Source organism: Saccopteryx leptura, chromosome 3 (genome assembly GCF_036850995.1).
Source record: "Saccopteryx leptura isolate mSacLep1 chromosome 3, mSacLep1_pri_phased_curated, whole genome shotgun sequence".
NCBI lineage: Eukaryota > Metazoa > Chordata > Mammalia > Chiroptera > Emballonuridae > Saccopteryx > Saccopteryx leptura.
Window position 1 is genome coordinate 4478822 of NC_089505.1, and position 22504 is coordinate 4501325.

The following is a 22504-nucleotide window of genomic DNA, read 5'->3' on the forward strand; positions in this document are numbered from 1 at the left end:
TCTCCCTGACTCCCCTAAGTACACAGTGCCTGGGTCTGTCAGACGCCAAATATTAGCCACCCACATTGGAACATGCACCTGTGACGCGGTGCCACCCGGCGTGCCAGACTGGCCGTGCGTCCAGCGGGAGGGAAAGGGGGATCGAGGGTGTGGCACAGGGGGGGACCCTCTGGGACAGGAGACTGTTCTAGACCAAACCGCCAGCCTGAAAACCGGGCGTCCTCCCCAGCACCCCGAGCCTCCGTCCCCTCCCCTGTGGACGGGTGGGGCCTCGCTGCTCCACGGAGGAAAGGGGCGCGGAGGAGGCAGCAAGGCCAGGCTGCTCGGAGGAGGCCGGTGCGCAGGGCGACGGGGGAGAGGATTCCGGAAAAGCACGCGGCTGAGCAAGGCTCCGGGGACATGCAGCAGACGACAGTCACCAGCGGCCTCCAGGACCAGCCGCGTCCACCGGGCACTGGAAGCTTAGCCCAGACCGTGAGACCACAAGGTGACGAGCGTGAGGACGGAGCCCACCACCCTGGGGCATCCTGGTTTCAAACACTCCATTGTGTTTGGCGGCACTGAAAACCACCAGGCTTCATTCCCATCTGTAGACCGGGCATCTCGGCACGGCACTTTGGGAACGGTCGGTGTCCGTCCACTCATTCAACTTGAGGAAAGTACTTTGAATACCTGTTTCCACAACCTGCTTTTGGGTCACCATTTCCTTTCCGACTGTCACCGCTGGGAAACCCAGTTCTGTCTTGCTTTCCGGCTCACGGGTGACAATCAATAAACAGGTTCAGGGCAAAGCAGAGAGCAAGGCAGGCCCCCCGAAGGGCTCCTGGTGTCCACTGCTCCCAGAGGCCTCAGACAAGCCGCTCTGCTGGCGGGCACAGGTCACTGCTGTCTGCTGACTCCTGTGTGTCCCCGGTGCATGTCAGGCGAGGCTCCTGGCTGCCCCTGAGCAGAGATCACTTAGAGACGTCCTGTCCACACGAGGTGACCTCTGCAGCTGGCTCTCTGAACTGCACAGCAGTGTGTTGGGAGGCCTGCAGCTGCTCTCTCAATGTGCAATGACCCAAGTTGTCCCCGCACGGGGGGACACTTGCTGGGGTCCCTCTGGCACTCTGGCGTAGAGGAAGGACACTATCAGGGAGCTTTCTGCTTTCCTGGTACTTCCCAGCCCAAGAAGGCGCTTGCCTGCAGGGAGTGCCCGGTGGACAGAGGAACAAGGCCGCAATCCGCTCGCAGGGGCTGGGCCCCGGCCGCCCCACCCCGGCGCCCCAGTGGCCGCAGCAGAGCAGGGCTCCCGCTCTGCTTGCCGGGGAAGGTGCACCTGCCGCTGCCTTGCTTCTTGTAACGAACGTGAGGGAAATTGAAACACAAAGTTACAGTTATATTCACTGTGATACAATGTCAATGACACCCGGGGTCCTTCACCGTCGTGGTTACGTCGGCTCAGCCCGAATTGCTAAGTGACGTTCACCTCCCAGTCCAGTCCTCCTCTGCACGGAGCTACGTTAGACAAACTTTGACAGAAGGAAAGATGTCTGCACCGTGTGGAGAGAGAGGTTTTATCGCTGTGCTTAGAAACGGGAGCGTGTCTGACTGCAGTGCTCGCCCCAAGATGATGCAGACTTGATGGCTCCATCTAAACAAACTCTTAACGAGCCTGTCTCTGACAGATTAAAAACCTGAAAGATAATGTTACACTTTTTTTTTTTCTTTCTTTCTGAAAGTTAAGATTGCCACAATCAATCAAGCAGACAAAGCCAGGGGATTCAGAGGCAGGGATGACAACGTTGATCTCTCTCTATTGTCATCTAGCCTGGTGATGTAACCACATGACTTCCATTAAATGAGCCACTTAGTGCCACCAATGTACCCATTAGAGCCCCCCCACTGTTCTGTAATTACATTGTGAGGAGCTCGGGTGGATCAATCTTTGCATCTGCTCCCGGGAAGGTCGGCATTCACATTTCCACCCAACTCCTGCGCCCGCCGCCCAGGGGAACACCCACCTCCCCGAACTTTTTCCAAGTGGGTTAGAATGAGGAACAGAGAGACTGCAAGCCGACTTCGGAGCATCATCGGGCCTCCTCCTGGTAACCGACCATCCCGAGGCCCGTGAATTTAGCTCCCTGGACCCCAGGGTCTCTGTGAGCCGTGGCTGCAGCCGGCACGGTGCTGGGTGACTTCCTTTCGTCCTCATCACCGTCTCACACCGAGGCGAGGTGACCTGCCCTCAGCCACACAGCCGGTGAAGAGGCGAGACTCGGGCCTCCCGGGTCGGACACTTCCACACGCAGTGAGAAGGCCCACCTTCTCTGTTGTCACTCAGATGCTCACCGTCCCCAGGCTGACCTCACGTGATGCGTTCCGCTTCTCCGAGGCCGGACTGCTTCCTCGGGAAGGCTGGACCGCGCCTGCCTAGTCCGCCCGAAAGGCTGCCGTGAAGACGACCGAGATCTCGGGGACTGGAGACCCAGCCCACGTGTAGGTTGTCCTTGGAGGTGGGTGACGGTGGGGCACGCACACCCCCTCGAGTTCCCATGGAGCCCGGCCCAGGCGCAGCACCGGGCGGTCCCGGGCCCTCCCTGGGTCTAGGGTGAGAAAACCGGGCCCTACAGGGGCTTTATCACAGCCCCGTGCTGACCGAGGGGGCGGACAGTGCACACGGAGGGGTGTGGGGCAGGAAGAGACCGCTATGGGCCCAGGAGGTGGCTCTGCAAAGACGGAGAGGAGTCCGAGACCCAGAGGAAGTCCAGGCCGGGGCCCGCAGACCGAGACGGAGAGACCGAGACGGAGAGGAGTCCGAGGCCCAGAGGAAGTCCAGGCTGGAGCACGCAGACTGAGACGGAGAGGAAGTCCAGGCCGGGGCACAGCAGACCGGGACCCGCAGACTGAGACGGAGAGGGGTCCGAGACCCAGAGGAAGTCCAGGCTGGAGCACAGCAGACCGGGACGGAGAGGGGTCCGAGGCCCAGAGGAAGTCCAGGCCGGGGCCCGCAGACCGGGACGGAGAGGGGTCCGAGACCCAGAGGAAGTCCAGGCTGGAGCACAGCAGACCGGGACGGAGAGGGGTCCGAGGCCCAGAGGAAGTCCAGGCTGGAGCCCGCAGACCTGGACGGAGAGGCCGAGACGGAGAGGAAGTCCAGGCCGGGGCCCGCAGACCGGGACGGAGAGGGGTCCGAGGCCCAGAGGAAGTCCAGGCTGGAGCACAGCAGACCGGGACGGAGAGGGGTCCGAGACCCAGAGGAAGTCCAGGCTGGAGCCCGCAGACCGAGACGGAGAGGAAGTCCAGGCTGGAGCCCGCAGACCGGGACGGAGAGGGGTCCGGGACCCAGAGGAAGTCCAGGCCGGAGCACGCAGACCGGGACGGAGAGGGGTCCGGGACCCAGAGGAAGTCCAGGCCGGAGCACGCAGACCGGGACGGAGAGGGGTCCGGGACCCAGAGGAAGTCCAGGCCGGGGCACAGTAGACCGGGACCCGCAGACCGAGACGGGAGCCCAGACTCACAGCAGAGAAGCCAGTGGTCTTGCTGGGAGGAGAGGCACTCTCTTCAGGAATGGGCATGACGACCACCCAAGTGGGCACTGTGTGCTTTATCCCGGAGGGACAGGGACAGGGACAGGGCCAGCACAGAGGGCCTTACGGGGGTGGTGGTCAGTCCAGGTAGGACTCACACAGACCCGTCCTGACAGCCATGAGATAAACGGGCGAAGAAGTCCCACAGACAGGTCCCACCATCAGGGAAGGTCCTGGCCTGCAGAACAAGCTGCCTAGAAGGTTCCAGAACAAAGAGTGCTGGGCTCCCTCGGGACACAGCACAGGACGGGGACGAGAGCTAAGTTCAGGGGCGGTGTGACTTTGATGTTCTCAAACGAGGTCAGCCCGATGGAGAAGGCGCCTCCCCCAGGCCTTGGGTGGGGGCCCTGCAGCAGCACCGGAGGGGTCGGGCTTGAGCTGTGACGTCGGTCGGCACTAACACAGTCACAGTCAAGGTCCAAGGCCCTCAGGAGATCACGGAAACGACCACGAGCGGAACCGAGGACGGAGGAAAGCCGACCTGGTCCGGGTCCAGGCTGAATTCTGCGAGCGCTGGAGCGGCCTTCCTCGCGCAAGCGCACCTCCGAGACTTCCTTCCTTGCGCAAGCGCACCTCCGAGACTTCCTTCCTTGCGCAAGCGCACCTCCGAGACTTCCTTCCTTGCGCAAGCGCACCTCCGAGACTTCCTTCCTCGCGCAAGCGCACCTCTGAGACTTCCGGAGAAGCGCTGTTGCGTAATATGCAAATTGCTCATCTTGAAATTCAACAGGGAGCAGCCAAGGTGCTTGAAGTCACTCCCTACTCCATTTTCAGAAATGAACATGGACGAACACCCTCTCATCTCCCCTGAGCGTGGCAATGTCACGAGCTGCCACAAGGGCCGAGCACGGGCAGTTCCCTGTGGAAAAGTGAACTTAAAAGCTCAGTGTGTTTTAACACCACGAGGCAGGAGAAACAGAGCTTTCCGACCCGTCCATTTTGACCCAATAAATTTCCTTCTCTCCCACCATCCTCCCCAATTCTTGTTTTGTTTTGTTTTGTTTTTTCTCTTTAATCATAATTTAAGGAGGTTGAAAAGAATCACATGAAAGAAATAACGTGATTATCCCAGCAGCCGCAGGTCGGGCAGGGAGTTCCGGATGTCAGTGTAGAAATGGCCGGAGAGCTTGTTAAAATGCTGACTCATGGGTCACACGCCCCTAGGACTGGCCTGGGTTGTGGTCAACGCAACTCCTTTTTATGTTTATTACCAGCAGGACAGCTTATTTAAGAGTTACATAAAGCCTGAGCAGATGATATAATTCTGGACCTAACGACTTGTGCGGGTTTAGAGCCTTCTTTGTTGTTTGCCTGGTGGGCTGTGCTGTCTCTGAGTCACTGCCTCCTGCTGCAAACAGACCTTCCTTCTGAAACAAGATGAGACGCGGTGTAAACATCACCGGGTCTGACCTACAAAGGTTCCGGCCAACCCGAGCTACAGAAAGTGGGAGGTGTAACGTAAATACGTGATGTGGAGTTAGCAACACAGTTTTATATTTAAAAATGCATCACGGAGGGAAGTCCAATCTACACTGAGAGAAAAGAAGAAGAAAATAGCATCTTACATGATTTCTCCAATCTACTGCCAGAGGACAAAAGTCAAGGGTATCCCGGTTATTGGTTCCATTAATGGAATTTTAAATAATAGAAACCTCATAGGAGGGACTTCAAATGAATTCTCAGGGTAAAAAAAAAACAAAAAAAAAAAACAAAATTCAAGTGATTATGAGAAAAGACTGAGATAATGCAAAAAACAGGAAGAAGTGGGAGAAATCAGTGTTCAACACCAGGCAGTTAAAAGAGAGAGAGAGAGAGAGAGAGAGAGAGAGAGAGAGAAAGAAACAGAGAGAGAGAGAAAGAAACTAAGAAAGAAAGAAAAAAAGAAAGAGAAAGAAAGAAAAGGAAAGGAAAGGAAAAAAAAGGGAAGGGAAGGGAAGGGAAGGGGAGGGAAGGGAAGGGAAGGGAAGGGAAGGGAAGGGAAGAGAAGGGAAGGGAAGAAAAGAAAGGAAGAGAAAGAAAACCAGACACCCAAAGCACTGCGCCCACACTCATTCGGTTAATCGTACCCATTTGCAAAGCAGAAAAACATATCAGATGATCAGAAACTACCCCTCTCTCACCAGTTTCCCTGCCTCCATTGCTGGGCCGACCCTTCCATCCACTTGTCTGGAAACAGAGCACTAGACCCCAGCAGAGCCGTCAGGATCCAGGAAATGTTTCCACCAGCCAAGGTCGGTCCAGCAAGGGCTGTGCTGCTTGTCTTAAAAACCCGGAGGCTGCTTGTGGATGTGATTTATGTGCTGTTAAAGCCTCACGAGGAAAAGTCTTAGAGCTATCTGGGATCAACGGAACATACGGAACAAGCATTAAATGGTGTCACTTGACATACAGCATCTATAGGGTGCGTAAATCAGCCAACATCTGCTGAACACGTGATTTATTACTACATTCTCGTTGGTGCGTTTACTGAGAAGACTGTAAATCTGACCAATGAGTGGGTCTGAGACCCCCCCCTTCCGACCCTTCCGTAACTTATTAAACAGCCGTGTCTCCGTGAGAAAAAAACATTCCCCGCGGAGAAAACGTGCCCCAGTGGCTAGCTGTAGAGTGCAGCAGTTCTAAGTGTCGGTAAAAAGCGTGGAAAGAGGTGTCTGAATCTGGTGTCTAACTCGGGGGGTGGAGAGGAGGTTGATCTTTCAGGGAAGTTTCCAGAATGCACGATAAGCCCACCCTCCACTTCACTGTCTTTGCCGAGGCCAGGGGATCCAACAGAAAGTGGTCTCTTTGTGTCCTGCTCTGGGGACTGCTTGTTCATGTCCTGAAGCAGATCAGACCCTGGAAGGCACGCTGTGATTTCACCTGGGAGCCAGGGACGGGGGAAGCCGTGCCCTGCAGGGCAGAGGGCCCGGGCACGCCCGCGCATCGCTCTGGGAAGCGCAGCCAGGTTTCCGGAGAAGCCCACGGTTAGCCTGTCATCCCTTCTGTCAGGGGCACTGCAGAGTGACGTCGTGTTAATAAATAAATAAATTTGTCACCTCAGACAACTGTCCCTAAGAGAGAAGTCCTCCCACAGGGGACATTGTTCTGTCAGCTAACAGGCAAACCCCAGCAGCACGGGCGAACCCTCCCCTGGCTGGTGGGAGAGAGCGGTCCAGGGGACAGGTCCAGGGGACAGGACGATGCTCTGTCCCCTCGGGCGGGAGGGGTCCCTCTCTCTACGTCTCCCTCGGCCCTCCTCATCCCCGTTCACGGTGGGTCCGGCCGTGGGTTTATTTGCTGGACCCGGTTCCGGTTCAGTCGCGCAGGACGGAAGATTCCCTGAGGAACTCGGGAAGGAGAGCGGCTCTTCCGAGCGGCCGTTTGCAGAAGGAGGAAGTCTGAGCCAGGGAGGGGAATGAGTTGGAAACCAACTAAAACCAGAAATGGCCGGACAGTGAAGGCCACAAACCCTGGGGAGCACAGCGACGTCACGCCCTCCTCTCGCTCCCGTCCCTGGGACGGGGACCCCCCCCACCCCCACCAGCCCGGAAACCTGTCCTGACAACGTGAGATTCTGCGGCCCCTCTCACGACAACCTGAGCACAGGCCTGGTTTTGACAGGAGCCTCTCAAATACTCGGTCATTATTTTCTTCTTCCTCCCTACAAATCGAGTCATCGCGCTAGAATGTTCGCAGGCACTTCCTGCCCTGTGGGATTCTCACAAAAGCCACGGGGACCCCGGAACGAGAAACCGCAGAAAACCTGCCCGAGGGGCTGACGCCCTCAGCCTCACACGGGGGTGATCAGGCAAGAGCGTCGAGGTTCTCGAGGCCGCCCGCGAGTCGTACGGAAGCTGGCACGCGTAGCTCTAGAGCAGGGGCCCCCAAAGTTTTTACACAGGGGGCCAGTTCACTGTCCCTCAGACCGTTGGAGGGCTGCTACATACAGTGCTCCTCTCACTGACCACCAATGAAAGAGGTGCCCCTTCCAGAAGTGCAGCAGGGGGCCAGATAAATGGCCTCAGGGGGCCGCATGTGGCCCGCAGGCTGTCGTTTGGGGATGCCTGCTCTAGAGTATTCAAGGACAGAGGCTGATTAGCTACATCTTTTATAATCATGAAGAACTCTCGCCTGGCCTGTGGTGACGCAGTGGGGAGAATTTCGACCCGGAATGCGGAGGTCACTGGTTCGACGACCCCAAGCTTGCCTGGTCAAGGGACGTAACGAGAAGCATCTAGGAGTTGAAACTTGCCATTCCTACCCCCCACTTGCTCTCTCTCTCTCCTCTCTCTCTCTTAAAAAAAAAAATCGATATATAAAATTTCTCTCTGGCATTGTTACCACACAAACAGCACGTTTGCTAGCACAAAAGCTGGCAATGTTGCTGTCTTATATGAAATAAAATATGTATGGGGTTGGAGATGGAGAACAAGTTAGTGAACATATCTTAAAAAAAAAAAAAAAAGGCCCTGGCCGGTTTGCTCAGTGGTAGAGCATCGGCCTGGTGTGCAGAAGTCCCGGGTTCAATTCCCGGCCAGGGCACACAGGAGAAGTGCCCATCTGCTTCTCCACCCCTCCCCCTCTCCTTCCTCTCTGTCTCTCTCTTCCCCTCCCGCAGCCGAGGCTCCATTGGAGCAAAGATGGCCCGGGTGCTGGGGATGGCTCCTTGGCCTCTGTCCCAGGCGCTAGAGTGGCTCTAGTCTCGGCAGAGCGATGCCCTGGAGGGGCAGAACATCGCCCCTGGTGGGCGTGCCGGGTGGATCCTGGCCGGGCGCATGCGGGAGGGAGTCTGTCTAACTGTCTCTCCCCGTTTCCAGCTTCATAAAAATACAAAAAAAAAAAAAAAAGCAGCTGGGAAGATAAATCCGGGGTCAAACAAGGGGCTGAAACTTTACGTCTGAAAACACTCCCATGCAGACTGGCGGGCTTCTCCAAACACCCAGGCCTGCCTCTGACGTCGCTGCTGGTGATAAGAGTCTCCTTCAAAGCAGGCCAGCGAGACTCCCCCATATTGTTAAGCCAGTGCTGTTCTTGTTTGTTTATTCTGGGGAGATTTGGGGCAGCAGTTAAGAGGGGGAGAAAAGAGATGTATTTATTTATCGAGGACAGGAGAGCAGTGTTGGCCGTGAGCCCGTGACGGTGTGAATGACCACACTCCACTGAGCCTTCAAACACACCCGCCTGAATCTCAATCTCGATTTCACCCCCGGTCTTTGGGTAACAGGTTTCGTTGTTTTGTTTTGTTTTTTTCTCATGTCGGTAGAGTTGCTTCGTGTCTCGTGGGCTTCTCAGAAGAGATACGCGGTCCCAGTTAGCAAAGCACGCTGCCCTGTCCAGTTTTGCCTGGAATTACGGGTTAAATTTCCATGTCCTGGTTACTTCGCTTCTTGTTTCTCAAGTTCAAGCTTGAGAAATAAAACGCACCACTTAGAGAAATCCGCCGACAGGACCAGCTTATTTCTGCCCTGACCTGTGCATGTGCCCAGTACTCACAGTCGTCTCCCCGCCCCCTCACCCTCGGAGGATACATTCCACGACCCCTCCCCCCCCGGGGTGCCTGAAACCGCAGAGGTACTGAACCTTGTATGGGCTATGTTTTTCCTGCGCACACGCACCTGCGATGAAGCTCGATGTATAATTAAGCCCGGTAGAGATGCACAGGCATAACTAATACCAAGGTAAGATTATAACACAGTCAATTATAACATAGACTGTCATGGGAGTTCTGCGAACGGGGTCTCCCAAGCACCTCATCGCACGGGAAGAGCAGCGTGGGGCCACAGGACGCACGGGTGGTCCCGTCCCGGGCGGGACAGCCGAGGACGGTTCGAGGTTCCGTCCTGCTACTCAGAGCAGTGTACCACTTAAAACATATGAATTGTTCATTTCTGGCATGTTTCCATTTCATACTTTTGGGCCGCGGTTGACCGGGTAACTGAAACCACGAGCGGGAGCCCTCACTTAAAGGTAGACTGCTGTGCTGAGCGCCCCTGCGGGCCGGGGGCTGTCCGGCGCGGGACGGTGAGAGTGAGGAGCGTGGGCCCCGTCCTGCCCCCCGCCCCCAGCCAGCAGCCTCCACTGGGGACATTGGGACGCAAAGGACTGCGTCTGTTTCCCCAGATGCCACCCCCCCAGCACACAGCGGCCGGCCCTCGCCGCCCCCCCCAGCACACAGCAGCCGGCCCTCGCCACTCCCCCCCCCCCAGCACACAGCACCGGCCCTCGCCACTCCCCCCCCAGCACACAGCGGCCGGCCCTCACTGCCCCCCGCCCACACACAGCGGCCGGCCCTCGCCACTCCCCCCCCCAGCACACAGCAGCCGGCCCTCGCCACTCCCCCCCCCCAGCACACAGCGGCCGGCCCTCACTGCCCCCCGCCCACACACAGCGGCCGGCCCTCGCCACTCCCCCCCCCCAGCACACAGCACCGGCCCTCGCCACTCCCCCCCCAGCACACAGCACCGGCCCTCGCCACTCCCCCCCCAGCACACAGCACCGGCCCTCGCCACTCCCCCCCCAGCACACAGCACCGGCCCTCGCCACTCCCCCCCCAGCACACAGCGGCCGGCCCTCGCCACTCCCCCCCCCCCACACAGCAGCCGGCCCTCGCCACTCCCCTCCCAGCACACAGCACCGGCCCTCGCCACTCCCCCCCCAGCACACAGCACCGGCCCTCGCCACTCCCCCCCCAGCACACAGCACCGGCCCTCGCCACTCCCCCCCCAGCACACAGCGCCGGCCCTCGCCACTCCCCCCCCCAGCACACAGCAGCCGGCCCTCGCCACTCCCCCCCCCCAGCACACAGCGCCGGCCCTCGCCACTCCCCCCCCCAGCACACAGCACCGGCCCTCGCCACTCCCCCCCCCCACACACACACAGCAGCCGGCCCTCGCCACTCCCCCCCCAGCACACAGCGCCGGCCCTCACCACTCCCCCCCCCAGCACACAGCGGCCGGCCCTCACCGCCCCCCGCCCACACACAGCGGCCGGCCCTCGCCACTCCCCCCCCAGCACACAGCACCGGCCCTCGCCACTCCCCCCCCCCCAGCACACAGCACCGGCCCTCGCCACTCCCCCCCCAGCACACAGCGGCCGGCCCTCGCCACTCCCCCCCCCCCCCCCCCCCCCGCACACAGCGGCCGGCCCCCGCCGCCCCCCCAGCACACAGCAGCCGGCCCCCGCCGCCCCCCGCCCACACACAGCGGCCGGCCCCCGCCGCCCCCCCAGCACACAGCAGCCGGCCCCCGCCGCCCCCCGCCCACACACACGGCCGGCCCCGCCGCCCCCCCCCAGCACACAGCGGCCGGCCCCCGCCGCCCCCCCCCAGCACACAGCGTCGGCCCCCGCCGCCCCCCCGCCCACACACAGCGGCCGGCCCCCGCCGCCCCCCCCCAGCACACAGCGGCCGGCCCCCGCCGCCCCCCCCAGCACACAGCAGCCGGCCCCCGCCGCCCCCCGCCCACACACAGCGGCCGGCCCCCGCCGCCCCCCCCAGCACACAGCAGCCGGCCCCCGCCGCCCCCCCCAGCACACAGCAGCCGGCCCCCCGCCGCCCCCCCGCCCACACACAGCGGCCGGCCCCCGCCGCCCCCCCCAGCACACAGCGGCCGGCCCCCGCCGCCCCCCCCAGCACACAGCGTCGGCCCCCGCCGCCCCCCGCCCACACACAGCGGCCGGCCCTCACACAACAGCCACCTTCTCCTTCACCCGCCATGTCCATCACGGGGGGGGGGGGGGCTCTCTCTAATTTTGGCCCCGGGACCTCTTTTATATTCTTAGAAACTCCCGAGGACGCCCGGGAGCCCTCACTTCTGCGGGTCTTCTCTGATGGTCCGTAACCATGTCAGAAATGAACCCCGGGGGGACACTGAAAACTAGGAATCCACTTAAAATAATGGCACCCACTACAGGTCAATGTAAAGAGAGTTCCTCGCTTTACACGTTGCTGAGCTCTCTCACGTCCGGCTGGAGAGAATGTAGCAGAGCTGCCCACAGATGTCTCTCTGCGTTCACGTGGTTGAGACGGGGCTGGGGGTGAGGTGTCCGAGAGACTCTGGCCCAGAAGAACATGTGGTTGGAAAAACAAAACAAAAAATAACGTTTTTTTACTTTTGCAGAGAACTGTGGATCATTTTGTCTGATCCTGAGTCAGACGCGCGAAGTGGCAGCTTCTTATAAGTTATTGCCGCGTGGGCTCTCTGAGACCCACCCATGGCTTCTTCACCCTGCACAGGACACCCAGAAGCCGTCTTACACGCTCCTGACCTTGGCCATTTGGAAAAGGACTGGCTCACTGCGTCATACGATATAAAAAAAATTCACATTTGTTAATATCACCACCACTCTTATCAGGAAATGAAAAAAAAAAGCCTTCAGTCCTGAGAAGTTCAAGCTTGGGCTGGAGGATAGAAGTTTCCAGAATGGTCATGTTCCCTCGAAATCTTGAAGTTGGGTCACCGACAGCAAAGGCAGTCACCTGCTCTTCCTGAAGCGACCGTCTTACTTTGAGCTTCTGGAAAAACCATCCGGCAGATACCCACGTCTGGATGACCAGCGTGTTTCATTTGTTTTCAGGTAAAAATAGTGATTTAGGGAAAGACAGCTAGTCGCTCCACCAGCACATCCACTGTTGCCCCGGCGGCGTCTCTGGGACCATCGCCGCAGCTCGGTGACCAGCTCACGTGCTGGCAGGACATCCAGAAGATGCCCACGTGGTCGGGTTTGACAAAACGAATCATTTTCCCGCCCCCTCATGTCACCATCAAGTGAAACGTCTGCCTGTGAGTCACGCCGAGCACGGGGGTCTCACCGCTGTTTGCTTCAACGCTGCTGGTGAACTGTCAGCCTCCTGAAAGACCTCATAATGTCCTAGCATTTTCCTGAGAAGACCTTTGACCTCCCACCCCCACCCCCAGAGTGTCCAGGGCTCCCCGGGGGGTTGACGGATCACAGTATGGGGCAGAGTTCAGTCTGCAAAGCTTTCTGTTATTCCCCGGGAAGTCAGTGTCTGCTCACAGATAGCTGAGAAGTCAGTTCTACCCCCTCACATCCCGGGAGACCACAGTAAAATGGGTTAGCTTGACCTGTATGCTCCTTCCTATAAAGATGACACATTCTCGAAATATATACAACTTCCTCAGAGTGCGATGAGATGTGCTTTTCTCCTTCTGTGGGGTTTGGATGTGCCGGCGCCTGGCGGACGTCGCCCTCTGCTGGTCAGTGGGGAGATGGCCGACCGGCCGGAGGAGGAGGAGGCCCCGCCCAGCTGACCTCTCCCAATTCCTCTCTGATCAGTGTGTGTCCCGTTAAGGCCAGATTCAAGGTTCTCAAGTTTCTTTCTCCCCTCAATTACTTCATGTATTTGATTTCAACCATTTAAAGAATCAGGATTATTATGTCAGAATTAAACATGAGGAAAATGTTTGGTGCCCTTCAAGTTTCTGCAGCAGGTGGAGGCATCTTGTTAGGTCCCTACTTTGTGTGTGTGTGTGTGTGTGTGTGTGTGTGTGCGTGCACGTGCACGCATGTGTTTGCATGTGCAAGTGTGCGTGCATGTAAGAGAGTGTGTGTGCGCGCAGTTGTGTGCGTGTGTGCGTAGAGGGAGGAAGAAAGGTGGATGTAAGCAAAAGAAAATAGACTTAAGTGGAAGGAAACTCTGTATTTGACTCGGAAGAGGACTTCCTGCCTATGTCTCTACCCTGATATAGGCCGTAATTGTTGTCATCACACAGCAAGGAGAGCTCTGGTCAGTGCTGTAAGAGTGATTCGGGTTTTGAGTACATGTGTGTTGACCTCTCACAGACTAAAGAAGAGCAATTGAATTCCTTCTAACTTAGCAAGCGTCCCGTGGTCCCGTCAGAGGTCAGCCGATAACTTGAATCATTTTAAATGTTCCCTCAATGGTTCTGCCCACCAGTCACCGCTGGGCAGTGGCCAGTGGTCCACTGTAGACACACACTTGCACACACACACAGGTGCACACACACAAACACACAGTAAGAACCTAACAAGATGCCTAGACCTGTTACAAAAACTTGAATGGTACCAAATCTTCTAATCGTGTTTAGTTCTCATGAAAGGGTGTTTCTCACCACGTGGAAGGCCCTGAGCCAGGCTCTGGGGAGGGCAGAGGGTCAGAAGCTGCATGTCTGCCCTCCCAGAACATCCCAATCGCTGAGCTGTGCTCTTGTCAAAGGCTGGGAGTTGGTGGATCACCAAGAAAAGCCCGTGTCAGAGATTTATTACAGCAGTTGCTGTGAAACATGCCTGTTTCTGTCTGCTTGCCCAGAACCATGCTCTGTGTGGCTTCCTCTCACACCAACCTGGGGGCCGGGCCCATGCCTGCAGGACACTGTGTGAGTCATCATCATTCACAGAGACAGTCTTACGACGGCTCTCCAGTTGCGAGGAGCCAGGGTTGTGCCACCTTCTTGTGTTTTGTGAACGAGTGCTATAGAGAGAAACAATGCCAACGGCACGTGCAAACTTAACAACCCACACAACACAACCCACAAATGACATTAAAAAAAAATCAGCTTCCCTTACCAACTGTGGTGAGCAGAGACAACTCAGCCACTGTCATTCTGCTAGCACTCCTGCGACTCTGGGGAATGCAACAATTACTCAGCATGTAACTGCATTTCTCTGAATGCACTACTAGTTGGCCTTACATTAAAAATTGCACACACAAAAAAAATGTGACTGCAAACACCTTACAAGCCAGACACCCAGAAGCCGGCCAGAGACCTTGTATGCAGCGCAGACCACACTCGGAAAACAGTCATTTGGAAACACGGCGCTCGGGGCTGGCGGGGGCCCAGGTGAGCCCAGGTGTCGAGGCTAAAGAATGCAGGTGCCTTGACCAGGGAAAGATACATTGGCCACACTCTCTCAATAAGGATGCCTTGGGACGCTGTCCCCACACTCACTACGCACCTTGACACCAACTTCCCTGGGAAAGAGAAACAACAGATAACGCGAATCTGTGAAGAAAGGCTTCATCTCCAAAGGGCATCTCAGAAATCCAGAGTTCATGTTCCCCAGGCTCGAGGAGAAGGCAAGCTAAGAATGAGACGCATACGGTGTGATCCTCAAAAACATGTCAGCTTGGAAGAGAGCACAGGGGGCCATTCTATCTCTAAGCCTCCTCAGTTCTGAAGGTATGAGGAAGGCGTAAGTACATCCCGCCTCTCTCAGGCCCGCAGCCCGCAGACAGAACAGCACCGAAAGGGGCCCATCAACATGGAGGAAGTATCTGCACTCAGAAAATTCCAGACCCTGGCTAGACAGCTCGGTTGGTTAGAGCATCATCCCGATACACAAGGTTGCCGGTTCGATCCCCAGTCAGGGCACAGACAGAAACAAAATGATGTTTCTGTCTCTTTCCCTTCCTCCCTCTGAATCAATAAATAAAAATACATATTTAAAAAAAAGAAAAGAAAATTTCAGAAAACCCTATCTTCGTTCTGACATAATGTTTCTACTGATTTAACACCAGCAGCCCTGGCAAAGATGAATACAATTGTATCTTATCCCACTGACTTTCTCTGTAGGGCTTTCTGTTACTTAGTATCTCATCAAAAGATTCCCCCGTGGGGACTCAGCCTGGTGAAGGCGGTTGGTGGGGAAGCCTCGCCAGCCCTCCCAGACCCAGGCGCTTGGGTTCGGACCCGCCACGGGACCTCCTCACGCAGGGCTCCTGTGCTCCTGGGCTGCGAGACTCACTCTGCATATAATCACAGCCGCTGAGGCCCAGCAAACCCACGTCTCTCAACGAGGGCCGGGAAGTCCGTGTTCTTCCGGTTCCCCCTGGCCGCTGGGCTGTCCGGACCTCGCCATCAGCGCACAGGCAGCCCAGCTGGGGACCCGGGGACCTTGGTGTGGTTGCCCCACACCCGCCACACCCACTCAGCAGCGCTCCGGTTAGAAGGCTCTCCTGACACTGAGCTTGGCACCCGCCGTGGGCCCTGGGACGCTTCCCTGTGGCCGAGGAGAACGAGGCATAGCACCCTTTCCTGTGGCCGAGGAGAACGAGGCATAGCACCCTTTCCTGTGGCCGAGGAGAACGAGGCATAGCACCCTTTCCTGTGGCCGAGGAGAACGAGGCATAGCACCCTTTCCTGTGGCCGAGGAGAACGAGGCATAGCACCCTTTCCTGTGGCCGAGGAGAACGAGGCATAGCACCTGCCCTCCAGTTCCCGGCAAGGTGGCTTTTTTTAAACATCCATGAAGGGGCTTGATAGGGGTCCATAAAGACTATCTACGACCACTCTTAGAATGAAACTTGACTATAGTTTGTCCCCATGCACAAAAAGTAATTCAAAGTGAATCAAAGATCTACATATAAGGTATGCAACAATAAATTACATAGAAGAAAACACAGGTACTAAACCTATGGAATTTGGCCATAGGGAACATTTTATGAACTTGACCCCAAAGGCAAGAGAAGTAAAGGCAAAAATAAATGAATGGGACTACGTCAAACTGAAAAGCTTCTGCACAGCAAAAGAAATTGACAACAAAAAGACAGCCAAAACAAATGGAAGATGATATTCACAGACAACAGCTCTTATAAGGGATTAATATCCAAAATATATAAAGAACTCAAAAAACTCAGCAACAAACAGCAAACAATCCAATTAAAAAATGGGGAGAGGCCCTGGCCGGTTGGCTCAGCGGTAGAGCGTCGGCCTAGCGTGCGGAGGACCCGGGTTTGATTCCCGGCCAGGGCACACAGGAGAAGCACCCATTTGCTTCTCCACCCCTCCGCCGCGCTTTCCTCTCTGTCTCTCTCTTCCCCTTCCGCAGCCAAGGCTCCATTGGAGCAAAGATGGCCCGGGCGCTGGGGATGGTTCTGTGGCCTCTGCCTCAGGCGCTAGAGTGGCTCTGGTCGCAACATGGCGACGCCCAGGATGGGCAGAGCATCGCCCCCTGGTGGGCAGAGCGTCGCCCCATGGTGGGTGTGCCGGGTGGAGCCTGGTCGGGCGCATGCGGGAGTCTGTCTGTCTCTCCCTGTTTCCAGCTTCAGAAAAATTAAAAAAAAAAAAATTAAAAAAAAAAAAAAATGGGGAGAGAACCTGAACAGACACTTCCTGCAAGAAGACATACAAATGGCCAACAGATATATGAAAAGATGCTCATCTTCACTAGCTATTAAAGAAATGCAAATCACAGCTACAATGAGATACCACCTCACACCTGTTAGATCAGCTGTTATCAACAAGACAGGTAATAATAGCAAGTGTTGGAGAGGCTGTGGAGAAAAAGGAACCCTCATCCACTGTTGGTGGCAATGTAAACTGGCACAGTCATTATGGAAATCAGTATGGTAGTACTTCAAAAAATTAAGAATAGAACTACCTTATGACCCAGCAATCCCTCTACTGGGTATCTACCAGGAAAAAACCCCCTGGAAAACAGCGGTACCTAAAGACATATAAAAAAGAATGAAGTCTTGCCATTGGCCACACCACGGATGAACCTAGAGGGTATTGTGCTGAGTGAATAATTCAGACAGAGGAAGGCAAATGCATATGATTCCACTTATATGTGGATCTAAAAAAAATAAAATAAATGAACAAGTAGTATAGAAACTGAGTCATAAACACAGAGAACATTTTGAGGACTGCCAGGTGAGTGGGGAGTTGAGAGGAGGGGTAGACAAGATGAAGGGATTAAGAAATTGAAATTGGTTGTTACAAAAATAGTCACGAGGATGTAAGGTATAGCACAGGGAATACCATCAGTAACATTTTAACGACTATATATGGTGTCAGATGTGTACTAAAGTTACTTAATGACTAATCCCTGGAGTGTACACTGAAAACTGATACAATATAGTATGTCAACCTGTCATTTAAAAATATTATTTAAAATAAAAAATAAAATTGAGACGGACATGGGGGAAAAAAAAAGAACTTTCCTTAATTAACAAAAACAAAACAGAAACTCTACTGCTCAGTAAAGTTCAGTATTTGCACTTGACATTAAATTCTTGGTATGCAGATCTATCAACTTGATAACGTACTTTTTTTTTAAAAAAAAAAAAAGATCTGAAAGATGCATTTTAAAACTTAGGAGGAAAAAAATTGTCCTTAATTTGGATGAGGAACTTAAAGTCGGCTTGCCCTCTTTTATTTTGCTGACCAATCCCCTATACTACGAAGGAAGAAGAATAAATACCTAAACATAAACTGTACTGGATTTTTTTTTTAATGGTCATATAAGAATTCAAAGTGTGTGCACATTTGAAAACCATGAAGAAATTATGAAAAGTCTGTTTCTTCCATAAATGGAAAACAATAGCAAAACTATAGATTCCTGTTATTACCAGCCGCCCCCCCAGGGACTGCGGCCGGAGCTTTGATCTCGGGGCTCCGGAAAACAACACTCTGTGAGAAAATGAAGCCTGGCGTGGACTCTCTGTAACAGCGACCCAGAGAGAAAAGAAGCACAAAGGGCCAGAGCTGCCCCCTGGGCAGTGGACGGGGAGGCGGTGTCACTGAGCACCGACGGAATCCACGTGACCAGCAGGGCGCACAGCCCCCTGCATGACCACTGCCCCCTCTGTCTTCACCAAACCCGGTCACCCAGCATGGAGCCCCGATCCAAACTGGCGAGCTAGACAGCTCCACCAGCGTCCTCGCTTCTGGGAGGACACAGTCTTACTTGGTGGCACGCTGCCCTGCAGAAGAAGGAGGACTTACTTTGCATCACAAAAATACATTCAGCCGCAGTGAGCAGGGGGCCCTCACTGGAGTCTCAGGTTGGACGGTTCAACTCCTGACAGTAACTGGGACGTGAATTTGTCCTGTGAATCCATCTCTTCTTTTGTGCAAGAGAAACATGATGATATTACCAGTTTTGTTTTAAAATACATGTATATTATTCAGAAAGATCACTAGAGGACGACAAAATAGTTTTAAAAGCAACGAATTCTACAGAAATTAGGGCGGGCGCTGCTGCTGGGTGTTCAGTAATATACGTTTTATATGTTCTCTCAATATTATTTTGCAGAAGTCTGCACACGGCACTGTTCATAGCTGAGATTTCAATGAGGAAGTGGAGGGAAAACTTAATTATATCTCAAAGCCGCGAATAAATTCCTTGGAATTCTCAGTGGTGTATTGGAGACTCGCTGTGACGCACGCCGCCCGCACGGGGGAGGCCCAGACTCCTCCCAGGAGCGACCCCGAATTCCCAAAGGCAACCTATCACCCCGTTCGCTTCCTCGCCTCCCCGGGGGGCTCAAAGGCAGGCAAGTCATTCGGTCCCAGAGAGGACACTGGTCGGGGTCAGGACGGATGTTAGCTCATGTTACACTGGTCATCAGTTTCCTGAAGAAGAACAGGACACAGAGAAAGCCGCTGGAAGCAAAGACACAGGGACAAGTGACAAGACTAGTGCAGACAGGTGAGCGGCGCTGTCACTCAGAGGCGTGGGTGGCGGTCGGCTGTCCTGGAGCCCGACCTCACCGTGTTTCCTCCAGGTCCTCCGAGGGGGACTGGCTGGTCTCTGACCTGCTGCTGAGCGTGCTCAGAGCCGCGAGGGTGACACAGGAGAGGGGGACTCCGTGTGTCCATTTCCCCGGGAGCATTGGCAGGGCTGAAGTACCTGGACCGTGGTACGATCGACCGACTGCTGTTATCCCTGTGAAAAACTGAGGTCTCTGGATACTGACCGCACCCCCCAGCTCACGGAAATGCCACCGTGGTGGTGTTTCTTTGTCATCTGTCATGACAAGTTCCGTCGAGCTGCGGGCTCATGCCCGGCACACGGCAGGTGCCCAGTGGGTTTATCCTCCTGCTCAGCTGCACGTGGGGATATTTGATAGCCGTTGCGGATGATGGAAGCACTTCAGAGGCAGTGACCTTCTTAGTCTCCAAAGAATTAACATCTGCAATTTTTATTTCTTAATTGATTTGAGAGAGAGAAACATCGATCTGTGGTTTTCCCTTATTTATGCGGTCACTGGCTTGATTCTTACACGTGCCCTGACCCGGGTTTGAACCTGCGTATCAGCAGGACATTCTAACCAGCTGAGCTATCTGGCCAGGTCAAGAATTAACATTTTAGCCAGGCCGGTGGTGGCACAGCGGGTAGAGCATTGATCTGGAATGCTGAGGTCACTGGTTCAAATCCCTGGGCTCGCCTGGTCAAGGTTCATAGGAGAAGCAACTAGGAGTTCATGCTTCCTGCTCCTCCGGCCTCTCTCTCTCTCTCTCTCATCAATATAAAATCTTAGAAAAGAAAAAGAATTAACATTTCAAATGCTTACTGATCGACACAAGATGAAGCCATTAACTTGCAAAGATTTTACTCGGAAAACATGCAAACTGGACCGGTGGAAACCCCGATTATCAGATCTTCCCGACAACACTCATTTGTTCCCTTTCCCGACATGACTCGATAATTCACTGTGACTTGTTGGGGGGGCGGGGTGTGCTTTCTGGCAAGATCTGTTTTCTTTTGGGTCTTTCTTTTGGCTTAATCCTACCAGATAACTCTATAATTGATCACCTGCTTCCTCTATTGGTTTATAAGTGGGGGGGGGGGGGTCTGGACTTGGAGAAATTGACTTGTTTATGGTGAAATAGCCCTAAAGAGCGATGATGGAATTGGAAGAGGATAGTCCTGATAACTAGCCCAAGACTCTTTCTACCACCACCTCGTTACAGAAAGTAGCTTTCTTTCTTTCTTTCTTTCTTTCTTTCTTTTCTTTTCTTTCTTTCTTTCTTTCTCTCTCTCTCTCTTTTTTGGAGATGCTTTTATGGAGAAGATGAGTTGTGCCTTTCTGTTTGGCAGTGGCTGTCAGAATTTAAAATGACTCTCACCTATTAAAAGTTGTGCGTTCCATGGTAAAGGCAAAGTAGACGACCTGTGATGGACCCACTAAGTAACTCATCACAGAGGAGAGAGCGAAGAATCTAAACCCGACTTAATTTGGGAGCAGGCACGTTTAAAATCAAGGAGCATGTCATTCAACTTGGAAGAGCAGTTCATCTCTATCCAAAGGAAAATCTGACGTAATAAATTAAATGTTTAAACCAGAGCTCATACAGCGGGATTCTTAGATGTTTAAGAAAATAAACAAAAATGGGGAGAAGATTCTTTGGACAGGCCTTTCATTGTCACGGTGCCTACTGGGAAACCAGAAGACACAGAAATCGGGGCAGCAAAACAAACGAAGACCCCGTTCCCAGGTATTGCCTCTGAGCTCTTTCTTTTTCCCTCCTCAAGGCGAGAAGCCACCGCTGCACCAGGCATCGCTCACTCAGGACCTCCAGTGGTTCAATAAAAGCCAGCAGCCTCCCCAGCTCTCAGAGCTGCTGCCAACCCTCCGTGCGTCATGGAGCAGAAGGACAGCGATCACAACATCCCGGGGAGACGAGTTGAGTTCTGAGACTGAGCTCAGAGCTGCCGTCTGTCTGCCGGCCCTTCGGAGAGCACAGCTGCTGTCCGGGCCAGGAAGCGGATGGGGCGGAGAGGAGGGGGGCAGCCGAAAGAAAGTCGGGACCCTGATGGTCACCACCCACACACACGATTTCTGACCGGTGCACGCTGCCCGTGGACGTGTGTGCATAGTCCAGCCCTGTGCGTCAGAACTTGACAGTTGAAGTACCTGCCTTTAGAAGGTGAACACCTGTCACAGAGCGTGCCTGATGTTTTCAGTTCCAGAAGAAGCATTTTTATTTATTTTTTTTACTTTTATTTTTATGTCTTGTATTTTTCTGAAGTTGGAAATGGGGAGGCAGTCAGACAGACTCCCGCATGCGCCCTACTGGGATCCACCCGGTACGCCCACCAGGGGGCGATGCTCTGCCCATCCGGGGCGTCGCTCTGTCGCGACCAGAGCCACTCTAGCGCCTGAGGCAGAGGCCACAGAGCCATCCTCAGTGCCCGGGCAAACTTTGCTCCAATGGAGCCTTGGCTGTGGGAGGGGAAGAGAGAGACAGAGAGGAAGGAGAGGGGGAGGGGTGCAGAAGCAGATGGACGTTTCTCCTGTGTGCCCTGACCGGGAATCAAACCTGGGACTTCCACACGCCAGGCCAACCCTCTACTGCTGAGCCAACCGGCCAGGGTCCAGGAAGAGCATTTAAAAAAACAACAACCAGTCCATTTCTTGTCTTCCTTCTGGCACTGTGTGCTGTCAGAGTGATTCGGGGTGAGGACCCATGTGTGACTCCTGGGACTTCTGCTCACAGTGAGCCCCGTCCTTAGAAGGCCCCCTCTCGGAAGGACACATTCCCTCCCGTCCTGGCTCTGCCCTCGCTGTGGCGTCCTTGTTCGGTCGGGATGCTCCCACCATCTCCGTTCCACAGGGCTCCGCCCGTCCTCCCTCCTCAGTCCTCCGAGAGAGCGCCTGTATTTAAAGTATGTCCCCAGAACACTTCTTTTGCTTTTGTCCCTCAGCCCAGTGTCACGATCACTCTTCTACAGGAGCAGGACCATGGGGCTGCAGGCGCGTGTGTCCTGCGCGGGTGTTCCTGGAACTGTTTGTCATAGGTAGCTGCATATATTTTTTTTTTTCCCTTTCATTTTTCTGAAGCTGGAAACAGGGAGAGACAGTCAGACAGACTCCCGCATGCACCCGACCGGGATCCACCCGGCACGCCCACCAGGGGCGACGCTCTGCCCACCAGGGGGCGATGCTCTGCCCATCCTGGGCGTCGCCATGTTGCGACCAGAGCCACTCTAGCGCCTGAGGCAGAGGCCACAGAGCCATCCCCAGCGCCCGGGCCATCCTTGCTCCAATGGAGCCTTGGCTGCAGGAGGGGAAGAGAGAGACAGAGAGGAAAGCGCGGCGGAGGGGTGGAGAAGCAAATGGGCGCTTCTCCTGTGTGCCCTGGCCGGGAATCGAACCCGGGTCCTCCGCACGCTAGGCCGACGCTCTACCGCTGAGCCAACCGGCCAGGGCCAGTAGCTGCATATTTAATAAAAGAGAAGGGGTAAAAACG

At 55.0% G+C, this 22504-nt stretch overlaps 1 protein-coding gene across 1 annotated transcript in view; it reads right to left on the reverse strand.

The window, feature by feature from the left end:
* The window catches only part of PDE10A (phosphodiesterase 10A), a 415008-nt gene that overhangs the window by 332367 nt on the left and 60137 nt on the right, over nt 1-22504 (reverse strand). The window lies entirely within an intron of this gene.